The sequence below is a fragment of the Lissotriton helveticus genome, chromosome 5_1 (assembly GCF_964261635.1).
Source record: "Lissotriton helveticus chromosome 5_1, aLisHel1.1, whole genome shotgun sequence".
Lineage (NCBI taxonomy): Eukaryota > Metazoa > Chordata > Amphibia > Caudata > Salamandridae > Lissotriton > Lissotriton helveticus.
Genome location: NC_136065.1, coordinates 540,895,788 through 540,919,521, shown reverse-complemented (window position 1 = coordinate 540,919,521; position 23,734 = coordinate 540,895,788).

The window sequence follows — 23,734 nt, the reverse complement described above, 5'->3', positions numbered from 1 at the left end:
ACCGGAGGCTCCCGTCTCGACGACGGGGAATGATTCAGGCATGTGAATCTATGAAAGACACCCATAATACTGGATAATGTAGAAGAACTTGTGCGTGATTGTCATGCTTGCAGCAATAGTGATAAAGTGAAGGTTACAAGAGAACCTCCATTGAGATGTGTGGATTTACCCATGAAACCTTGGGAGAAATTAGCCTTGGATGTTTTGGGTCCGATTGACAAGTTGGGAAGCAATAATCGTTTTTTACTTGTGTTGGTTGATTACCATAGCAAATGGTTTACTTGCAAATCAGTGTGGCAAATCTGCACTGCAAATGTGATAGCATTTTTGAAGGAAGTTTTCTTAGAAGAAGGGGTACCTAAAAATCTTATAACTGACAATGGTGTTCAGTTAGTTTCTTCAGATATGGGAATTAGTCATGAGAGAGTGGCTTTGTTCCGTCCGCAGGCCAATGGACTTGTAGAAAGGGTCAACAGAATGGTAATGGATTCTATTCAGCTTTCTTTTGCTAATGGTTTATCATGGAAAGATGAATTGCGAAGAATGATGTGGGGCCACAGGATTACACCGCATTCAGTTACTGGAGTTTCTCTGTTTGTGTCTTTGAAAGGTAGAGAACCAGGTAGTAAGGAGTCTCCAATGTTGTTGAAGGAAAAAAATCAGGTTTGGGTTGATAGTGATAGGATGAGGTTTAGAGTTATTGATTGTCAGTGGCTTAATAAGTTGGAATTTGATAGTAGGAGATGTGTTAGGAATTTAGGGGCACATGCATCATTGAGACATTTTGCACTTCTTAATTTGCGAAAAATACCGAATTGTAAATTAAGAATTGCAAAATGCTATGCATCATTTTTTTCGGTATTTATTTGTGATTCAGTAAAAATCGCAATTTTTACCGAATCCCAAATAAATACCGAATTCTTAAGTGCATTTTGGCAATTCCCATTGATTCCTATGGGCCAAAAGGCCCATAGGAGTCAATGGGAAGGCATTTACAAATTCGCAATTTGTTGATGCATTTCATGGGTGCAGGGGGGGGTCCAAAGGACCCCCCATGCACCCCTGAAATGTATTTTTCGCATCATGTTTCACACACACATGTCCTAAGGACATGTGTGTCCGTAACATGAATGTTGAAAAAAATGCATTTTCAGCGTTTTAAACACTTTTTGCAAATTTACCGAGTGGTTCAACCACTCGGTAAATTTGACCCCCTAATAGCGATTTAGCAATTGTAAAAGTAATCATGCATTGCTTTTAAGAAATCGCATATTTGCGACTTCTTAAAAGCAAACGCAATTTTAGAAATAGCTAAAAAGTTACGATTTCTAAAATATCATGATGCATCCCAAAAAGCACTTTTGGAATCGCAAACGGCCGATTTTAAGGAATCGCACCGTTTGCGACTCCAAAAATGCTTGATGCATGTGGGCCTTAGTCTTTGAAGAAGGTGATTGGGTTGTTGTGAGGAAGTTTGGTTTTGTACGGCAGGGAGAAAGTATGTTTTCTCAGCCACATAAAGTTGTTTCTATCAAGGGTTCTGTGGTTGAACTAGATGGTGGGAAGAAATTGAGTTTTGGTAGTTTGTGTAAAGTATCTCATCTGTAAAGTTATCTGTCTATATGCAATGCACTTTATAAACAAAAATGTGTATTATTTTCTAATGTTTTCTTATTTTTCTTCTTTTAGATTCCATGCATCATCTAATTCTAAACATTACCACACATACCTTTACAACGATTTTCGTTGTAAAGGTACGCGTGATAAATGCACATGCGATGAAAAAAAATGCGGAGTAATGGTATGCGGGATAGGGGACAATGCGGAGAAAAGGTATGCGGAGTCGAAGTCCGCGTGATAAAAAAATCGTTTTAAAGGATATTTACCCACCGCAATAGGAGGCCTTTACCGGAATGGTGGCCTGCTGGGGTCAGCAGACCACCATGTCTGTGATTGCTTTGTTATAGAGCAAACTGTTTTGTTTAAATGCAGCCCATTTTCTTTAAAGGATACTGGACTCGGTTGAAAAAGATACATTTGCATGTGTCTGTTGTTTCTCTAATTGGACCTCTACCTCCTTGTAACTGTAATTGTTTTTACATTCACAAATGGCAAGATGTCCTGAGGGGACCACTATCTTTTTACCATGGGATACCACGTCCCTTGCGGTATTTTTAAAACATCAATTATTTGCATCTGGATTTCGGTTGCAAAACATTGATATATTAGATTCCAATTTGGTATTTTTGAAGTGGCACCTACAACACGCCTCTGCCATATAGCAAATACTTGTTCATTCAGAATCCCATTTAAGGAGTGGGATACAATCTGACTCCGAAAATAGGAGAAGTAAATAAGAAAATCTTTATAACAGTCATAAATGCAGAAACTGAGCATTTATGGCCATCAAAATTCAAAAGGCACAGTGCATGTGGGCCCGTCTGCAAGGCGGCAGAGAAAAGAAGAAAGCTTCACTCTTTCTTGCCTGTACACAATTCTGCGTGCTGGTCCAGGACATTTAAATTAGGCTCTAATTTTCTTGGCCAACTAGTATAGTTTTTCTGGGCTTCTGAAACATGATCAAAAATTTGAATCTTCTATACCATGGGTCTCCACCGAGTAGCCCAGGAGCTACTGGTACATCACCATCACCCTCGAAGTAGCTCTCAGAGGCTAAGCAAAACCCCTCATTCCTAGAGTTTATGCATATTAAAAAAGGCAGCACTACTCATCGCAAGATCAGTAGAGTCACAGCTACTTAAAGCAATGGCAGGACCTCTTTTTAACACGCAAGTACAGGTGTTGGCTAATGGGGTTGGTCACATGACCATCTCTCTCCACTCTCAATCCAGCCAAGTTGCCAGGATGTTTGTGAAGAATGGTCCATGAAATAAGAGTGTCACCAGTAGCCTGAACAGTAACCAGTGCTGACCCACCGAAGTGTATGACTACAGGAGCCAGAACGAAAATGCATTAGCTGGGTGCATGAAATGATTGGCACAAAAGCTGAGGAGAACAGGTTACGGCTCAAGAGCTGAGACAAATAAGCACCTCATGTGCATTTATCTGTATGCATGTGCACACCTTTAATTGTGTCTATGCGTGTGATATTGTGCCCCTCCCTAATAAGCAGTGTAACTCTCTGGAATTGACACCAATTTTCAAGGGCCACCAAAAGATTGTAATACTCCTCATCGTAAGGGGTTCATATCTGGCACAACTATGTCTGTTCATGGCATATTAGTGCCAGATGGATAGTATTTTTTATCCTTGACAATTTCGGGCATTTTATTATTCTAGTTACGGCACACTTGCAGACATCGTTGCATATTAAGAGCACGACAGGCATATTTTTAGACACCCCTAGCATATTAGCAAATAATCACCATGACCAGTATATGGTGGGCATTCTGGACATTAGAGTGTCCAACCTTGGCACAGTGATGACCCTAGTATAATGCTGGGCTTTTGTGACATATTACAGTAATCCTTAGTGTTCTGGTGAACATGTATTGCCTAAGATTGTAATACCTGGGCATTTGTGGCAGAATGTGTACATGTGAGTACTCAGTGAAAATGGCAAGCTGACATTTGGGGACTTTGCCTTTCCTAAAAATGTAAATTGATACTTCAAAGGAATAAACTATGTTTTCTTCAGAAATGGATTTTCTTCTGTTTAATTGAATCTGTTTGCCCAAAAAGGGAAAGTGGTATTTGATATACAAATATGTATATTTCCAGAAAATTATATGCAGATGAAGGCAAACATTTTCAATTCCAAAACATATTTAAAGTTGAATAATAATTCAAGCTCAGTTGTGGAGAATTACTGCTGTGGTTGTGTCCTTAAAGCAAGAAGGCATTTAGTAACTCGGCTGTTATTTTTTTTAGGCAAATGGAGGCATTTAATGTTAATGTACTTTGTGGGGAATTTCTGCTGGTTAACCTAGCCTGAAATGATTTGCTGATCACTTGCTTGACTATTCACTTCTGATATTCCTGTTTAGTGTGGTCGTAGTGTAATGTGAAGATATGTAGACACAATTTTACAGTCATCAAATTTGCTAGTAGCTCAGAAGAAATGTTTTTGAGCAGAAGTAACTCTCATTACAGAAGAGATGGTAGGCCCTGTTCTAGATTGTTCCGACCACTTCATTCTGCAACTGTTACAAATCCAACACAAGTCATGCAGTCAGGCGTAGATATAAACTGTTACAATACTCAAGTTTGTACTGGACGAAAGCTGCCACTTTTACTGTTTTGGTCTTTCTCATCAGGCGCAGCACATTTAAGTAATACCTGACCTCTGCAATTCCCTGCGCCTTCACCGATGCCCCCTGGTTTTACTGGACCCACAAATAATTTTCTTTCAGAGCTGGAGTAAGGTGCCTAATCCCTTGTAACAGATAGATAATTGAAAACCAGTTATTTCAGCTTCCTTTTACTTCTGGGTCTCTACCAGAGTGAGCACTCAACCACTCTTGATAGGTATTTGGCTCTTGAGGTCTCGCTGTAAGAGTTTCCCATGTGCGATTCTAGGTTTTGGCTTAGGTATACCCTTCTAAATCAGAAGATGAGCCCACCAATTTGAAATTGGAACCCAGGCACGCCGTCAAACTAAACATGAAAGCTCAAGGAAGCTTGAGAATAATTAAAAAGCTTTCATTTTATTAATTTGAATATTCTTTTCAGATGGTCTGCTTAGGAGATTATCCACTAATGCATCCTACAATTTTCTTTTGCCAGCACCGTTTTTTAGAATAGATATACAAATGTTTAACCCCAATAACACACAAACGTACGGAGTGTGCTCATTCAATGCCATATTTTATATTTTCAATATGATTCTATATATTATGGGACATTGGACAACTAAGAATCAACTCGTGTTAGAAATAATTATTCTGTCCATTTCTCTATATGCTCCCTGCTGAATAAGTCCATCGCTGAGTCGTGTAAACTAGCTATCATGTTTGTAGTTTATTTAATGTTGTACTTCTTACTGAACAGTTTGCTAGCCTCTGTAACTCTGCGAAAATGAAACAGTTACCTCCGGAAATTAGTTAAATAAAGATGTGTCATCCACTAAAAAGTAAGTAATATATACAAGTGTGCTGTATGAGGTGAAACAGTTACCTCCGGAAATTAGTTAAATAAAGATGTGTCATCCACTAAAAAGTAAGTAATATATACAAGTGTGCTGTATGAGGCGAAAGTGCACCTTCACTGTGCCTGCACACAAAAGTGGTCCATAAAATAGTCAATTATTTAGTGTGAAATATATGCCCTCCCGGAAGACCATACTTTGAAAATAAGATGTTTTTGGAATTATCATTTACATTAAGACTACGAACATCAAGCAATACCAGGAAAAAACCACATAATTAAGATTTCAAAATGAAGTACTAAAATACAATAACATTGTTGATATAAATATTGAATGCCGATCTCTGCAGCAAGAATGTTTGGTGCTCATAACAAAGTATTATTTTGCGGCTGAAGATCCCACCTTCCAATACGAAAATGTGGTTTCTTCAGACATTCCCTTATAATTTGTGGCACCAAGAGGTGGAGCTATATGTTTGTTGTCATATTGTGCCTTTTTGGCAAATTCTGTAAAGCTACTCTCATAATGCGACTCGACCTTCACAAATTCAACTACATTTTGAGATTTCCCATCACATCACAACCTGGATAAATTGATGTGACTTGTATGCCAACTCCATGCTCACCTCAGCAGCCTGGCCTTTTACAAGCACGGCTGCCTGGTTTCCATCTTGTATACATCCCTAAAGCTGAGGTCATTACAATTTTCTAAGATTCTATAAAAGCAGTCAATAAATGAAGAACACGTTTTCATGTGCAAATTAACCTTAGTTTCAATATTCTACATCATAAAGTATTCTTCACTTTTCAAAGGTATCATGGGCCTCATTTATGAAAAGTGACGCATCGCTGCGTGAAAACAGTGATGCGCCACTTTTCATTGCGCCCTCCTTGCGAGTCCAATGATGCGTCATATTTATAGTATGACGCATCATGGCGCAAGGAGTTACAGATACGTCAGTATTTCTGACGTATTTGTAAGCGCAAAAGTCACGCATTGCTGGAATGTGTCACAAAAGTGACGCAACTCCAGCAATGCGTCCTTTCACATGGGGAAAGCCCCATGTGAAAGGGCTTACGTCAGTCTTACGCCTGCTGTGAGGCAGGCGCAAGATTTGGACGCAACAGCGTCCTAAAAGTGATGCAGTGAAATCTCATGGATTTCACTGCGTCACTATTACGAGGCTTTTTGCATGGGAACGCCCCCCTGCATACATTATTCCTGACGCAGGTATAATGTAGCGCAGGAGTTTACAAAGTGACGCATCTGCTTAGATGCGTCACTTTGTAAATAGTGTGCAACAGGAGGCATGTTTTACGCCGCCGATGCGTCACAAAAAGTGATGCATCGGAAGCGCAAAACTGACGCAAGGCCTCATAAATGAGGCCCCAAGAATTTTCTCGATCCGATTGGCCTAGCATTCCTCTTACCCATCAAGAAGATCTCATGACTCACCCTAGACTCCTTCCTGTCTCATTATGGTCAGGTCTTATGTGGCAAACAAGATGGATCCTCCATGTTGCTTACGCTTTACAACATCTTATTTTACATGCTTTGAAGATCATAAGCATCTGCAAACTTTTGTCTTTCTCCAGTGCTGATGATGCATTAGCCAATTACTGTAAAGCACTTATTATGAATGGCACAGGTTTGGTGTTGTAATTCTGCTCTTAAGTTTATGATACTACAGGTAATATTAACTAACCAGGGTAATCAGTAATTTCTGATCTGATTTTTCTGGTTATTTCCCCATTTCCCCAATCCCATAAGTTACCTCAAAGCTTTTAGCAGCAGAAGCCACCATGATAATATTTCTGAGTCTGTGGTTTTACTGCAAAATTCTGTATCCCAATGGGGTCAGTAATTTGTGTTGTAAGAAATACTGAGGATCGTGTGATAGAAGAATAAGTATACATCAATAAAAAATATGAAAGCAGTACCAGGTTCTAGGATGATTGGCATGTATACCACAAAATATAGGTGAATAAAGACCTTCCAATTACTAAGGGAGCAAAACTGACCTACAATTTCTCGGTTCAAATGCACAATCAAATCCAACCCCTTCTCAGTCTGTGTTAAGTCAATCACTGAAACGATTAGTCAAATGCCTTGGCATCAGCATTAAATTAAAAAAGACTAAACACGCACATGAAGTTTGTTGACCTCACAGTCCAAATTGTTTTTGCCTACTGTGAATCTGAAAAAAATCCTGTTGTGTTATAATACCAGTTACTGTCCAGCAGTAACTCATCCCTTTGATGTAAAGGTAGTGGTGGACAGCAGAATACTCTGGAACCAGCAAAAATAACTTGATGGAGCATTCTACTACTTTTCCATACACCTAAGCATTCCCCATGAAAACAGTGGCTATCCACGGCTACGAAGCCTAGTGGCATCTTTCTATATTACAGTTTTGAGGGTGACAGTGAAAACAATACTAAGTAAAAGATCATCTAGTTGTTGAGGTTTTAGTAATGATAGTAGTGTGGAAGAGAGGGGGTTCTAAGAGAATCCTCAATGTGTGGTGCAATCAATAGTGCAATAACCATGAAAGTGGAGGGAAAAATAAAACCCAACTCCAAGAGGCATAGGGAGACCACCCCACTTCCAAATCTGTGCATTTTTCCTGAGGTCTGCTAGACTAAAAGAGCTATGTAGGGGATTTAGATGATATGTTTGGTCATTTCCATTACCCACCTTCAAGTATGCATATCCATACATGTTATCATTTTCTAATAACTGAACAGAATCTATGAAGTATCCTCTGCCTTCTCTTAGAGGTTTTTACATTGGTTCCCATTAACGGATGATGGTCTCCAACGTTACTCAAGTATAATTTACACAATGGAAAGTACCTAAGTGGAACAGTTGCAAAATACTGCATTTCTTCAAAGGACACTTCTTGCTCTTATATGAATGTATTAGCTCTAGATGCTCGGACTATGCTGCAGCTCGATATGAAGCAGACTATTTGTAGTAAACAAGCCTCCAGAGTGTATGCCCTACCAAAGGCAATTTACACTAAGACTTACCACAGCGCTTCTAAGTGAAAGCCATAACATTGAATACTGTTGATTCCCATTTGCACCCAGTCCACTAACTAGGAAGCATTTTGAGCCAATTCAGTCTACAGAAGCGCCATATACATTAAAAGTCTTTCAATCATCAATGAATTTGTCCATTCATTCATCCATCAATTTATTCATTTTAAACCTTGGGAAAGTGCTTACATTTGAAATTTAAATTTAAAAGGAAAGCAAATAACAAGGGTCTATCCCCCAGATGCATCAACAACCCGTTTTGCGATTCCTTAATAGCGAAAAATACCGATTCACTATTAAGGAATAGCAAAATGGAATGCATTAAGAAATCACAAACAAAATAGCAATTTCTTAGAATTCCTTAATTGCTACTCGCAAATTGCGAGTCGCAATTAAGGAATACCTCCCCATTCATTCCTATGGGCCTAGAGGCCCATAGGAATGAATGGGAAGACAATCTCAATTTGCGAATCACAATTAGCAAATCACAAATTGAGATTGCGATTTCAAGGGTGCAGGGGTGTCCAAAGGATACCCTGTTGCACCCCCTGAAATTGATCTGTGCACATATGTTGCACACACACATGCCCTTAGGGCATGTGTGTGCGCAACATGAAACTTTGAAAAATGTACTTTAGTGCATTGTTCAAAGTTTTTGCTAATTACCATGAAGTTGTACTTCATGGTAATTTGCGTGCCCTATTAGCGAATTCGCTATTTTTCAAACTTTCATGCATTGCATTTAAGGAATCTCAATTTGAGATTCCTTAAATGCAAATAATCGCAATTTAGCGAATTCTCAATTTGCGATTATTGCATTTGGGATGATGCATCCCAAATGCAAAAATACCGGTCGCAAAGGGGCAGATTCTGAGAATCTGCCCCTTTGCGAGCGGATTTTTGTTTGATGCATCTGGGCCTATGTCTGGTTTGAATATATTTGACTTATACTGTTACTGACGGAACTATGATATATTTTGAGCAGTAATCTGTAAATACGGTTATTACTCGTCAACACAACTCATTAAGGTAAACCCCATTTGCTTTCATTGGAATCGCTATACATTATTAAAATTACATTTTATCTTAACAATCAATACTACAAAAGCTTACGACAAGTCATAAGAGCCGAAACTTGTCGCTATCCACAGTATATTTCAAACTATTCTCAAATGAATGAGGAAATGTGTCTATTCACCCCTTGCATCAGCTGCCCAAGGATGCAACCAAATAGTGAATTATGGGCAACGTTCAACTAGTGATGCATCACACAAGATATGAGTCCCAATCAAATTCCGGAAAGCATCTTTTTCATCTTTCCTTTTTTATTTGTTTTCACTTGAAACAGCACCAATTATTACAGCACAAAACAGCCAGAAACAGTGCTGTAATGATAGGATGCTTTTTCAAATGAAAATACATAAAAAAGAAGAACTGATAAGTTTTGGAATTTAATTGTGACTCAAATCTTGTGTGGTGCATCACTAGTTGAGCTTTGTACATTTTATCTCAAGTCTACATTTCCTACACAGCCAGTGAAACAGGTAGAAAACTGTAATGTTGCGTGTGCTCTATGTATAAGGCTCATCCTCTCTCCCAGAGCTGTGATGCATTTTTGGGCTCCACACTAGGAGAGGAGATGTGTGTGGGCCAGGACATCAGTTGGCACGCAGCCACCCATTAAGGCAGATCATTCATGAATTATCAAATGCACTTGATTGATTGCCTGTAATTACAGCTGGCAATCCAACCTAAAGAGTCGCTCATGAATAAGGGAATGATTCAAGGTAATTTCTGGTTGCCTACATGTGCCACTAGTCGATAAGTTGATTTCAGGTCTATCAACACTGCTCATGAGCACTCAGTATATGTCTGTTTTCTTTATGCTTCTTGAAATGTGCTTTTGTTTGCCCAATTTTTAGAGAAATCAACAATTAAACATTTTGGGGCAGATTTACAAGAACTGATGCATCTCTGCATATTAGCAGAGATGCATCAGTTTAATTACGTTACGCAAAAAAAAACCTTGCCCCACCATGGATGTGTCGCATTTACAATGCGGTGCACAGTGGCACAAGGATTGACAGATGTGTCACGCATCTGTTGGCGCAAAGGTCACGCATTGAAGGAGTCGTGTTGCAAGCACTCTGCAACTCCAGCAATGCAGTGCATAACTCCCTATGCCTGCCTCAAGCAGGCGTAAGGTTTTGACACAGTGGCATTATAGAAGTGACGCAGTGAAATCTTGTAGATTTCACTGCTTCACTTGTACAAGGCTTTCTTGCGTCAGAACGCCCACCCTGCATACATTATACCTGATGTTATTATAATGTTATAATGTACTTATAACGGGCACAGATACTCAAGAGTGTCACAGCGTGGCAGGGACCGTTGCAGTATGGAGCAGGGAATTAAATGGGCACATTAAAGATAAAGGTTTTTAGTTGTTTTTTGAAAAGCCTGGGGTCCTGAGTATTTCGCAGTTCCATGGGAAGGGAATTCCATACTGCTGCTGCTTTAACGAAAGGGAATGCCTCCTAGATGCATCCTGTGAAAGCGGGGGACCACCACCAGTCATTGCATGGCTGAGGTACGTCGGCCCTAAACCATGTAGGGCTCTATGCGCCAGAGTGAGAGATTTAAATTGCACACTATGGACCACCGGGAGCCAATGCAGATCCCGCAGATGCTGTCGGACGCTAGATCTTCCTGGGATATTAAACAGGAGTCTCACCACAGCATTCTGAATAGTTTGTAGTTTTATTAGCAAGTAGCCAGGAATGACAATGTACAAAGCATTGGCATAGTCAAGTCAAGTCATAAAGCTTTATTCGGAACATAAAAAACATGTCCATAAAAGCACAAACAGTTTCAAATCCATACATTTCATTAATTAAAAAATATAAAGAAAACAGATAATACATTTGTTGTCCAGTGCGGGATGGAATAAATAATTAAAATGGTTAAAAACACATACTTTTCCTAACACCAATGGCCTTGAGTAGAAAAGTAGCCGTAAAAAAGCAGATGTCCGGATGGTGCAGATTAAAAAGCAGTTTCATAGATTCAGTAATTGTTCTTACTCCAAATCTTTTCAAGATCGGCTTTAAGAAGATTTTCCGTAATTCGCTATACAGTTGGCAAGATAAGAGAAAGTGCGTGGTGCTCTGTTCCGTATTATTATCGCAAGCACAGGGACCAGTAGGGCGTATTTTTACATTAGGGCACGCAACCAGATAATGTACAGTTCCCATCCTCATTCTGGTTAGTACAAACTGGTGTGAAGCTCTGGTCACCTGTGACAGATAAGGATGAAATCCAACAAACTCGTTCATGCTATTGTACAGCTTACAGGTAGATAGTTTTGATTCTTCCAAAGCACGCCTCTCTATACAAAAGTTCAAAAACGTAATTTTCAGATTTGACTTGGAGATATCAGAAGCACAATACCAATCGTTGATCACATTAAATCCAAAGACATTTTGAAAATTATCGATATTATATTTGATCCAGGGGATCTTCAGGTGCTGGTCCAAAGAAAGGCAATCAATGCGGAATAAAATAAGGGAAGTGCCACCTTTTCCCTGGCTGACCTAGGTAGCATGGGGAAAAACTTTCTACGTGATTGAAGAGTACCAAAGCAAATCCCCGTGAGTTTTTTAATCTGCGCGGAGAACCTAAGGTCCTCACCAAACCAGACCCCCCGGTTTTTAGCTGGATTGCCACATAATTGGGCTGTGGGTAGCCTGGAGGCCACAGGGTTTCTCCAAAGGAATGAGGGAAAGAACTGTACAAGAGGACCTCCGACTTGTCCTCGTTGCACTTCAGTTGGGCATGCGCTAGCTACTTGAAAACAGACGAAAGGCATTTCTGTGCCGTTTCCAATGACAATGACAGGTCATTTTCCTTCTAAGTAAAGAGGAGCTGGGTATCGTCAGCATACGGTATGATCTTAGCTCCCAACTCCTCCGCTAGAAAAATCAGGGGTGTTATATAGATATTAAAGAGCAAAGGGCTCAAAGTAGCGCCCTGTGGTACTCCTGTTGACATTTTCCTAGGGGACGACGAAAAAGGTGGCATCCAAACCTGCTGAGTACGATCCTCCAAAAAGGATTTCAGCCAAGAGACCAGTAACGCCATGGTTAGAAAGTCGGGCAGGTAGTTATTGATGGGGCACCGTATCAAAGGCAGCAGAGAGGTCCAACAAAATCAGGGCTGCCCTGCTGCCCGCATCCAGGCACTCCCTAATTGCCTTTGCCATCTCCACAAGTGCCGTCTCTGAGGCAGGTATAACGTGACGCAGGGTTTTATAACGTGACACATCTCCTTAGATGCATCACATTGTAAAGGTGTCACAATGTGAGCATTGTTTACGATGCCACTGCATCACAAAAGTGATGCAACAGCGGTGCAAAAGTGTTGCAATGGGCTTGTAAATTTGCCCCTTTGAGTTTAAGAGGAGCTAAGATAAACAAATATTGCCTTCGATAAAATAACTAATTGCTACTGTTGTGCCCATGAGTTGAGGACAGGATTGACATGGCACAATAATTCCTCACTTGCAGAGACTGGGCCGGAGCACATCAGATCTCATATTTACCTACTCTTTGACTCCAAGCTCGTCCTCATCATGCATTCATGGTGTGGTTGATAAAGCTGGGTGACACAATACTTTCTCCTTACACTAGGAGTAAAACTCACTAACATTTTTCACTTTTATTTTTAATTTAAAAAGATAGTATTGAGACTTTTCAATGTCTGGGGTGACTCTCTCAGTGACTACCTTGCTCTCCCTCTGCAGGGGTAATCGTACCACAGTGCAGATGAAGAATCCCCAGTGACCCCACTCTTTGACGGAGGTGCAGATGGAGATGGTGCTGAGCGGATCTCGTCCCTGGTACTGTCTACAGCCTTTAGTCTGCTTGGACTTAGCTTGGTCTCTTTGGTCTTCAGTCATGGCAAAGCTGAGGGTTAAAGTGCACCTCTACTGCAGCCACTACAGTATTACAGTTGGTCTCATTACCTCTGCAAATTATGGAATGGTTTGGAAATGTCCTCCCTTGCACATTGCAGAGGGAGTGCCTTCTTGATCCCCCAGTCATTCTCCCTGGTAAATAGTATAAATGTATTTAAGTTTCCCATCCAGATGGCCAAGCAAGGCTAGTGTGGACAGTTCAATAAATGGAAGGATGGTACATGTGCCCGAGCCTATATGTATGGTTTTGACAGCAACTGCAGTTTGTGGCCTGTCCCTCATTTTCCATAGTAATTCAGAAGACCAATCCCACTGAGCACAGGAAGAATAATCAAGGTAAGCTCATACAGGTTGGAGGAACTGTGATACAGCACACAGGAAGCCTCCTGCGAACAAGACAGATCATTCAGAGGATGGATGCTCCGGGTGGCAATCTTCCTGGAGTTCATGATTCATGCACAAGGAGATCAGTGAATTGAGGTGGGCTGATGGTCTTACAAGAACCAATTACTAAGGTAGAAGGGCCAGCACGGCCCGTGCAGGGCGTTATACAGGGGCGGTGACATCAGGCGGGGAAGGGTCAGGGTAGGGGGTTGTAAAATGCGGGATATGGACAATTACAGATAAGTACCGAAAAAAATAAATATAACAAATTTTGTTGCCCGCGCTGCATCACATTTGGCGATGCAGCGCAGGTAACGAAATTCGTTTTTTTAATTTTTTCGGTACTTACCTGAAATGGTCCATATCCCGCATTTTACAATCCCCCACCCTCACCCTCCCCCGCCTGACGTCACCGCCCCGGTATAACGCCCTGCACGGGCCGTGCCTGAGAAGGGCTCCTGTCGGAAGACACATCACACAGGAATCAAAATGGTGGATGATCTTACAGGAGTGGACCAATTACTAACAAAGAAGGGCTCCTGCCGGAAGATACAAGCCACAGAATTCAAAACAGTGGTCAGGACCAAAGTTAATCATGTGTGTCTGATGATGTGATCATGTCTGTGAGATGCCTGATATCGCTACCACAGGGGGGCAAAGCACTATTCTTGCCGTTGAACACATCAAGGTTTCTGGGGGGCATGTGAAGTGTTTGTCTTCTTGTCATCATATGTGGTGCCACTGAATTGAGGGCACAAATGACATGGCACATATATTCTGCTCTGACAGAGACTGGGCCCATGCACACCAGCTCCCATATTTATTAACTCAGTGATAAAGCCAAATAGCACACTAAAGCTACAGTGTACACTTAATTAACGTGAAAATCCCGTGACGATAACATAATTTAGAGAATATTTAAGGGATGTTTAATTTCTTAAAGGTGGTGTTCACTTGTGCTACGCGAGAGTGATCACATTTCAGTATTAAGACCATATTTAATTTTCTTTCAGCTGTTGAGGCACAGTGTAACAGACGATGTATGTACTCTGTGACCCAGATGGAAGTTAAAGAAGTTCTCCTAGATCAACACTGTTTTCCTTTAATATACTCTTAGACATTTGGTGGTTTGCAATATTCTAATTAGGGTGCTAATTTGTAAAAAATAAAAATCTAACTACGGTGCAGGGATAGCTTTGTAGTGTCATCAACAATGGCAACAAATTCAGAAGGCCTCTGTATTTGATGCATTTTATTTTAGGTCCATAGTTGGCTTGTCTCAAAAGTCAGGAGCTCATTTAAAGTATGACATGTAGAGCCCATTGTCTCGACCTTCAGGCACATGACCACCTGCCATACTTACAGGTCCCCACCAGGCAGCCGGGTATCTCTCTTCCTTCACTGAAAATCACTGGTTAATTGGTTCCACTGAAGGCAGTGGCATTTGCAAAGCAAACATCATATTTATTGTACCTACTTGGACAAGTTTTACATTTTCAAGAATACATTTGAAAAATACATCCCTGAGGATTAAAACGTCAGTGATCTTTGTGTGCAAGAAGCTTTCTCAATGAGCAAGGAATGCACTAGGTGATTTACTACCAGAGACCGCCAATATTAGCATGGCAAGCCTGGGCAGGGACAAATAATGTAAGTCATTGGTTTGGATTGTGAGGCTAGTGAAATCTCCTCCATCATAAACCCAGTTCTTCCATGACTCTAAATAGAGAGTGGAACTGCACGTTTGGTGGGGTTGAGAGAGGAAACCCTTGCATTACCACATACCTCCCTCTTAGGCAAGTTATAAAAGACCCTGCTTGCGTATTTGGAAACAAATGTAGTTTAAAGATTTAGAAAAAAATAATGATGCCAAACACAATTATAACAGCAAAAAAAAGGAACTGGAGGTGCAGCGAATTGTTGATTGTGTATGAAGTGAAGCCTAAAATATGTACATATATAAAAAGGAGACAGTTCAACCTTACAGCTAATTCAATCATATGAGACAGTTACATTAAAGTTGTTGATGCTTTAAACTTATACGTCTAGAATCGAACAAGATAAGCTTCATATAAGGACAAAGAAGAATTTTAAAATGAATAGGCTAGAGAAATGTACAAGCATATTCAGTAAACTAGCATAATTGCAGGTATTCTTTTTGCCGCGCAATTCCTCCTACATATCTGAGACATGCTAAAGACTCACCTAAATGAAAACAAATGAGCTATTCCTATGGAACATGGTATTAAGATGTTTCTTCATCCTAAATAAATCTATATTAGGATAGCCAAATCAACCATAATAGAATACAATATGCATAAATATAAGGTACACATCATTATAAAACATTTTCACACAACAAGATATATCAATATAAAATACCCAGAAGCAGCATAATCAGAGCAAAAGTTAACCAGGTCTTTACCTCCTTGTCAGCTAAACAGTGCACATAAAGCTTAAAACAGCAAGCATTACAAGTTCATGTTGTTTCTTCTATACCAGGTTCCTATGGGACATTGAGTAGAAAGAAGAAGAAAGAACAAAGCTTTATTTCGATTGTAGCAGAAAAATCATAAAAAGCACAGATAAAAAACATTAATAAAATCAATATGAAGGGCATCACTTGTTCTTAAAAAACATATTAAAAGTCAATTAAAAGAAGCATACATCCTGATTCTAGATAACAATACTCTTTCTCTGGTTAAAAATTATTTTAAGAAACATGGCTAGCCTCCAAGCAACATGTTCATTGTCCAGGAGCTGAAGTTTCATAAAAGCAGGACGAAATTGTCTCAGCCCCCATTGCCGTAGAATTGGTAAGATCCAGACCTTCCTTGTCTCCCCATCTAGAGTCTAGATTGGAAAACTGATTAATCGGTCCTGAATTTTCAGTAACTTTCCCAATACCAGTACTTGCCTCGTTGTATCTTTTGGAAAAATGATCAATCCATTCACCCTCTGAGATAGCTACGTCGATAGTTGGGCCCCCAACCGGGGTCAACAACTGTGTATTAACCGCTTTCCAGGATGCGGTACTATCTTTTAAGTGTGCAGCTTCAGAAAGCTTCTCCCCTGCCTCTTTTCTAAGAGCGTTCTTCCTTTCTTGGAGAGCCAGACTGTAGTTCTTCCTCACCTGTCTAATATTAATGATATTCTTTGGTACATTGTGCAGTTCTAGTTTCAGATGGGAATGTGCGCGAGAGCAATTTAAGTCAAACCATTGCTGGATGGCAGGCTTTTTACCCCCACGTTTGAACGTTGTATCCCGGTCCACAGTTGCCAAGTTTTGAAATGAGGACAGTTTGCTCTCGGGGATGCTAATTCATTCAGACAGATGTCAATGTCCTTACTCCACATTTTGATTATTGTTTTATTAACTACCTCGGGGTCCATCATGTTCCAACATAGTGTATAACCATTTGTTTCATCTAGTTTTAAGTTTACCAGGGCATCACCTATCTTCTGGTTCTTTCCTCCCTGGCCAGTCGCAACATGACTCAATGTGATACATAGAGGGAAATGATCATTCAGGGAAATTGTATCAACTTTAAGAGTAAGTAATCTAGGGGCAAAACTGTTTGACAACAAAATATAGTCTATTGTGGAGCAGTGTCCTCCACCATTGTAGGTCTGCGGCATTGGGACAGATCTTATACAAAGATCATTGGCAAAGCCTAAGTCTAGCTTGAAAACTAGTTCACTAAAAAGATCACCTGTACCCTGAAGACAAAAGTGTGTGTTATGTGTGCCTTCTAACTTATTAGGACCACATATCCTTTCGTCCTCAAAGGGGCAAAGGGCACAGTTGAAGTCCCCACATACAATGAGTATTTTATCAAGGGCCTTTGCATTACACATATTATTTAACTCTTTACAGAGTGTGTGAAACATCTTGGAGGTACTATCAGGTAAAATATTATTATAAAAGTTGACCAGAGTTATTGAGTTGGAAGCAGATGAGTAAAAGGTTAAAAATTGGTAATGCGGGGACGCCAATTGAGAGACAGTTCTAACAAAATGTAACGTGTTGCTTACATATATACAAAGACCACCTTTAGCTCTGCCGTGAGCCCCCCTATTGCTTTAGTATCAAATGTTCTATAACCATTCAAGTGGATTGGCTCCTTTGACCAAGTTTCTTGTAGGCAAATAATCCTGTTTTAGAGCATATTCAGACCATAAGGGAATGCTAATATTGGAGCGCAAACCACCTATATGCCAAGATACAAGGCTACACCCAGGATACGTGTTATCATTGAAAGAACTATCTAGCCCCAAATTGGTCACATTAACAGCAACATTACTTCCCACATGCCCTATGCTGGGGCATAAGTTAGTTGAAGGTTGCGGTGGTGTATGTTCCCAAGAAACGAAGACATTTGAAATACCCTCACCCACTATCGGCGGAAGCCCCAGGGGGACAGTCTGTGCCCTGGATGAGGACACATTGTCATGTGATTCAGCCGCTGTACCTTGTTCATGGGGTATAAAGCCTTGGACTTCTGCTGTTATGCAAGGCCTATTTATATGGGTTCTGGCCCTGCATCCCGACTGCCTAGCTTGCCCACCAACAGGACTGTTATACTTCATAGAGTGTGATTGTCAACGTGTGGAAGACATCAAAACGATTACTGGTTGGGACAGAGTATCTAGCGAGGTTATCAAGATGGGTGACTTCTCCCTAGAAGAAAGCCATGGGTTGGCCGATGGAGCCTGCAAGTAAGGAGGGTAAAAGTGCTCTAAGGGTAGTATGGCGGGCTCGACCAGTCTAACTGGCACATAGCCAGCCCTGTTCTGGCGATCTAAATGACACCACAATACAATCCCCTTTAAGCTGGTTCCTAGATTGACCCACCCAGCCAATTATACGTGCAAACTTGTATTCTGAGTACAAGAGGTTTGTATTACTCCCAGGCCTGGTACTAAGAAAGTAAAGAGATTTATTCCGCAGTGCAGATATTGAGTACCTTATGTTTGATTATGATATTCAAGGGTTTATTTAGTCTGTCTATATGATGTTTGTAAACTGGGAGGCAAATGTACTAAAATCTGGTTGCAAAATATCGTTCGCAATTTGCGACCAATATTTTAGCAACCAGAGTGTGATTTTGCAAACTGACCTATGCATTAATAGGTAATTCGCAAATTTATTATTACTAGTGGGTCGCAAATGGATCTACCTCATGAATAATAATGAGGTAGGTCGCAATTTGAGACCGAATAGGAATCGAAGTCATCAAACGGATGATGGCTTGCTAAGTTCAGAAGACCACCATGTCTGTGATTGCGTTTTAATAAAGCATTTCTTTTTCTCAAAATGCATCTGTTTTCCCTACAAGGTGCCATTAATAAAAAAAAAATGAAACTTGTCATTTTTATTTTTTAATTGTAGGCAGTGGGTCATCGGACCACTGGTTAATCTTAAAAAAATATTTGTCAACATTCCCAAAGGGGACAGGATCCCTTGGGGACCTCTTCCATTTGCTAATGCCGAGGTGGTAAAAGATCAATGGTTTGTGATCAGAATTCTGTCACAAAACATTAATGATAACCATTTCAATCTGGTATATGAAAAGAACGCTCTAAACACTTCCAAATACTGAATTTGTATTTGGTCTCAAACTCAAATGTTGATTCAGTAACATATTACTGAATTGCAATTTAGATTTGATACATCGGAAAAAGCCTTTTTGCTGTCACAAACTGCCCAATTCTGCAAATCTGGTGTGGGCAAAACATTCCTATCCGAGCTCCACAACCCAAATCATATTAATGAGATGACAACCGTTATTAGTAGGTACTCTTTCTGCATCTAAGCATCTCCTATGTCTTCTTCATACCTCCCTACTCCCTTAACCTTCTCATTTTATTCTTTTGCAGTATAGTGACCTTAAAGTTATAGAGATATAACTTTCTAAGCTGATCAAAAATGTATACCCATTAAAGTTGTATGCTTTATCGTTTTCTCATTTATAACTGAAAGTCTCGCTACAGCTGTATTCTTCCCATCCATTGGCTCTGTATCACAATACTATGTTCTCGATGGAAACATATTTAAAATATTACACTACAGCACTCCAGGAATCCCTAAAAATCAAATGCTCACATACAGCCTTCTATAAGTGGGGTGGTAACATCAATATTGCTTGTAAAGCTTTTAATCTCACTCCTCTCATCCACAATTCCAGGCTCATCCACAATTCCAGGCAAGTGGTGTGCTTAAAGGGTTTCAAAACAAGAAAGAAAACAATCAATCCAGGATAGGTTATAACAGCAGACTGGTGGAGTGAATTTAAAATTTGTATTTCACCATTCTGCATACACAAATCACACTAATAATCTGTCGTTGTTAAATGGAGTCGCTTTTCAAATACATGGGGGGTGTTCAATTTTCTTGAATCTGACAGATAAGTATAATAACCTTGGGGCATATTATCAAGAACGGGCGTTACATTATCGCCTCTTTTATCGGCAGAAAACTGCCGATAAAGCGGCGATAATTTGCTTGATAATATGCTCTATGTATTGCAATCGAAGCCCGTGTTAGATGTCTTCAAATCTAACATGGGCTTCGATTGGAATTCATAGAGCATATTATCAAGCACATTATCGCCGCTTTATCGGCAGTTTCCTGCCGATAAAAGCGGCGATAATGAAACGCCCGTTCTTGATAATATGCCCCCTTGTTTCGAAAACATTCAGGGGCATATTACCAACGTTAAGCGATATTTATCGCTAACGATGCTTAGCAACGAATTTGTTAACGCTAAGCATCGTCAGAAATTATCGCAGATAAACCTTGCTATTATCAAGGTTTATCGCAAATGCGATAAAAAACAGCCGCAATGCATGAATATCGCTGAAAAGTCAGCGATATTCATGCATTACCGAGCTAATGCTCTTAGCCATGTTATCCACCTCCCATTGGATAACATGGCTAAGAACTGCTCAGGGCAGGTGTTAGCTTTTGGAGATATTCGCGCTTAGCGCGAATATCTCCATAAGTTGGTAATAGGAGATAGCGATGTTAGCGACTGTTTCCAGTCGCTAACATCTTGGCACGCCCACTTTGCATGTCATTAGTGATAAATATCACTGACATGCAAAGTGGGGCCCAAGATGGTCGCTATCTCCTACTAGCTGTTGCTAACTGGTGTTAGCGACAGCTAGGTAATAGGGAGATAATTTTATCTCCGCTTTCTTGGCTTTTAAAGCCAAAAAAGCGGAGATAAACCCCCTTGATAATATGCCCCTCAGTTCAGTCTAAAACGTTTAAGGTCAAGAAAGATTTAAAAAAAAAAATGTATGTAAACATAGTGTTGGTAGCAGTAGAGAGAGACTACTATGAGCAAATGAAAGGCTTAGTTCAAACTAAGAGGCACATCTACAAGAAAGTGCCGCAGCGCGCCACTGCAAGCCCTTTGCCTGTGCCACGCTATGGCACTTTCAGAACACAGGAATGCAACATATCTACAATGATATGTCGCATTCCTGTGCTTTCCCCAGCGCTGGTGCAGAAACAGTTGCCATGCGCCGGCGCAGGCACCCTTGCACCATGGTGCAAGGATGCCTGCGCCATGGGGAGATTGCTTTTGTGAAGGAAGCGACCCCTTCCTGCACTAAAGCAATCACTGCAGGCATGTTCCTCTTTCAATGCGTGCTGTAGAATTCAGCACGCATTGAAAGAGGAAAAAACGTGGAGAAATGAAAACATTTCTCCTCGTTTCACTTGGCTACGCCATCCCTATGGTGGCGCAGCAAACGGACGCAGTTCCAAGTTTACGATTTCTCGTAAATCTGGAAATGCATCAGTGGACATGGGTGTTGCGTGGGAACACCCACAGCAACACCCATGTCCCGCCCCCAACATGCAAAGTGCTGCGTGAACAGGGGCAATATTTACAAGCACAGGTTAAGTTGCGCAGGGTGACTTTACCTGTGCTTGTAAATATCCCTTAGCAGGCTGCGCCACCGGTGCATCACGCAACGTGATGCACCGGTGGCGCATGGGGCTTGTAAATCTGCCCCTAAGAATTTTGTGAGAATTTGTGGAAAAACATTTGCATGAACTGGTGCAAGACCTGTTTATTTCTGTTGCTGCTCGATGCAAGTGCTTGACTGGTCCAGTTCCAGGTTTTTCGGCTTACTCAACGTCAGCCTGGTAGTTTGGTCTGTTCATTGAACAGCAGCAGCGGGACAGCGGGGACAGCAGGAGCAAGCCGCCGAAGGTGCACCGAGCTGGTGGTGTGATCGGCGGTTTCAAGCTGGTTTCGGGCCCCGGCTCTCGTTCCAGCGGCCCCTACGGCTCAGACTGCAGGAAGGCAAGTTCCGGGCGGCTTCCTCTGCGGCTGGAGAGAGGCTGGTGAGAGGCAGGCGAACGGACCCCGAGGTTGGCGGCACTGGTGGCACAGGCCCGGCGTTGATGTAACCTTCCTTTATTCCTGCCTTCTTTCTCCTTGCCTCCCAGCCTCTCTCATCTGGGCAGCCGTTCAGCCAGCTTTCACCAGCTTTCACAGCCACTTTCACTGCCACTCTCATTACCGCCTTCACTGCACTCTCATCGACGTTTTTTCGCAGCTTGGACTCTGCTGACTTCTAAGGAAGGTGAGAAGGCGCGCTGCAAACTATCATTACTGTCACTATTGCTGAGCCACGCCACCTGAGAGGGAGCATACAACTGAGCGCAGGAAAGAGTGTGCATAGCTCCACTAAGGAAAGGAGCAAGTGCAAGGAGTAGGGTGCAGGGGACACCTCCCAGGAACACTACAGAGGCCCTAGCACACCTGGCTTGCCTTGCTTGCCGCCTGAATGCCACAGACCCCTTGATTAAACCTCAACAAGGTTGCCACAAATTCTTGGGAAAGGAAGTTAGTGGAAACTCAGCCCAGCACCTGGATCTGCATTAGGAAGAAGGTTTTTTAGACCTTTTTGACTCAGCAAGTCTGCCACACCTGCGGGTAAATCAGTGGGCAGAGTAAGACAAGCCCCAGAGAGAGCCAAATCGAAACCTCAACCTGAACCCAAGGCGTCAAAACGGAAGAGAGAGGATAGGAGTGAGCTGAGGGCCACTAGCCCATCTGACTTTAGCCCAGATGGCCTCAAAATAAAACGCAAAAAACCTGACAGGCTAACAAACAATCTGGTGCCCAACATGAACCTTAATCCCTTTAATAGATTGTCACATAACGTGTCAACCAGCAAAGACTTTCAACGCCAGGAGGAAAGTAAATTTCTGACTATGACTCCAAGCGCAACTGGAACTTCAACGGGAGAGCGTGCTGTAGCCAACACAAGGCTTCGTCCCCAGGAGCAGGCCCTAATAGGAATTGAAGGGTTGCCACAGAGGAGAATCCCTTTTTCCTTTCAGCCTAAGATCTACACTAAATTCTCCTTTTTGGAAGATCCTGGCACAGCAGTCTTCTCCAAGAGTGGAGCCATAGAAGGGCTGCGAACTCCTCTTTTACCCATATCAACAGGCAGTCTCGCTCAAGCTCCTCAATCAACCAAAAAGTAAACCACATCATTAATTCACATCAATGATAGACACCAAGAAGGAGCAGGTAGGCTAAATAGGAACTCACCTTCTGGCTGTCTCAACCAAACTGCACACCTTACAACAAAGCCAACTGTTGAACCAACTAATTCTAGTGAAGTACCTAAAGATAAAGTCAAAGGGAAAATTAGGGAGGAAGAGTTGCTCCCTTGGCACAGTCATGAAGCAATGCAACTGGTAGAAGAATCAAATAAACCTTGCATAAATAAGGAGCATGTTTCCGACCAACTGGACTCCCACGTTGCTCTTGAGAAGCTCAGGGCAGCAATTGAGGCCCCTCAGACTTTAATATTAAGCAACAAGGGGGGACAATACCAAGCTCAGACTCCACGCTCTTTACATCCACCCCGCAAGTTGATGAGATTGGCCCTGGTATGGATACTCCACCTACATTGCTGCAAGAAGAGCCGGACACAGGACTTGTCAACGAGTCCCATCAAGTCCTCTCACAAATAGCAACTCAGCAGGAGGCAAATAAAACAAGGGAGAATGTATTACAACTAAAAAGGCTCCTTTCCTCAATCCTCGTCACCTCCTCGCTTCGATGATATAAATCCCTCAGCGGTTTCGTCAGTACCTGGCAATTCGAAAAACTTCAACCAGTACAAAGTCAGTCGCTCCCAAAGGAAGACTCCCACAAAGCAAATGTTGACAATGCCGACATGTCCTTTTAG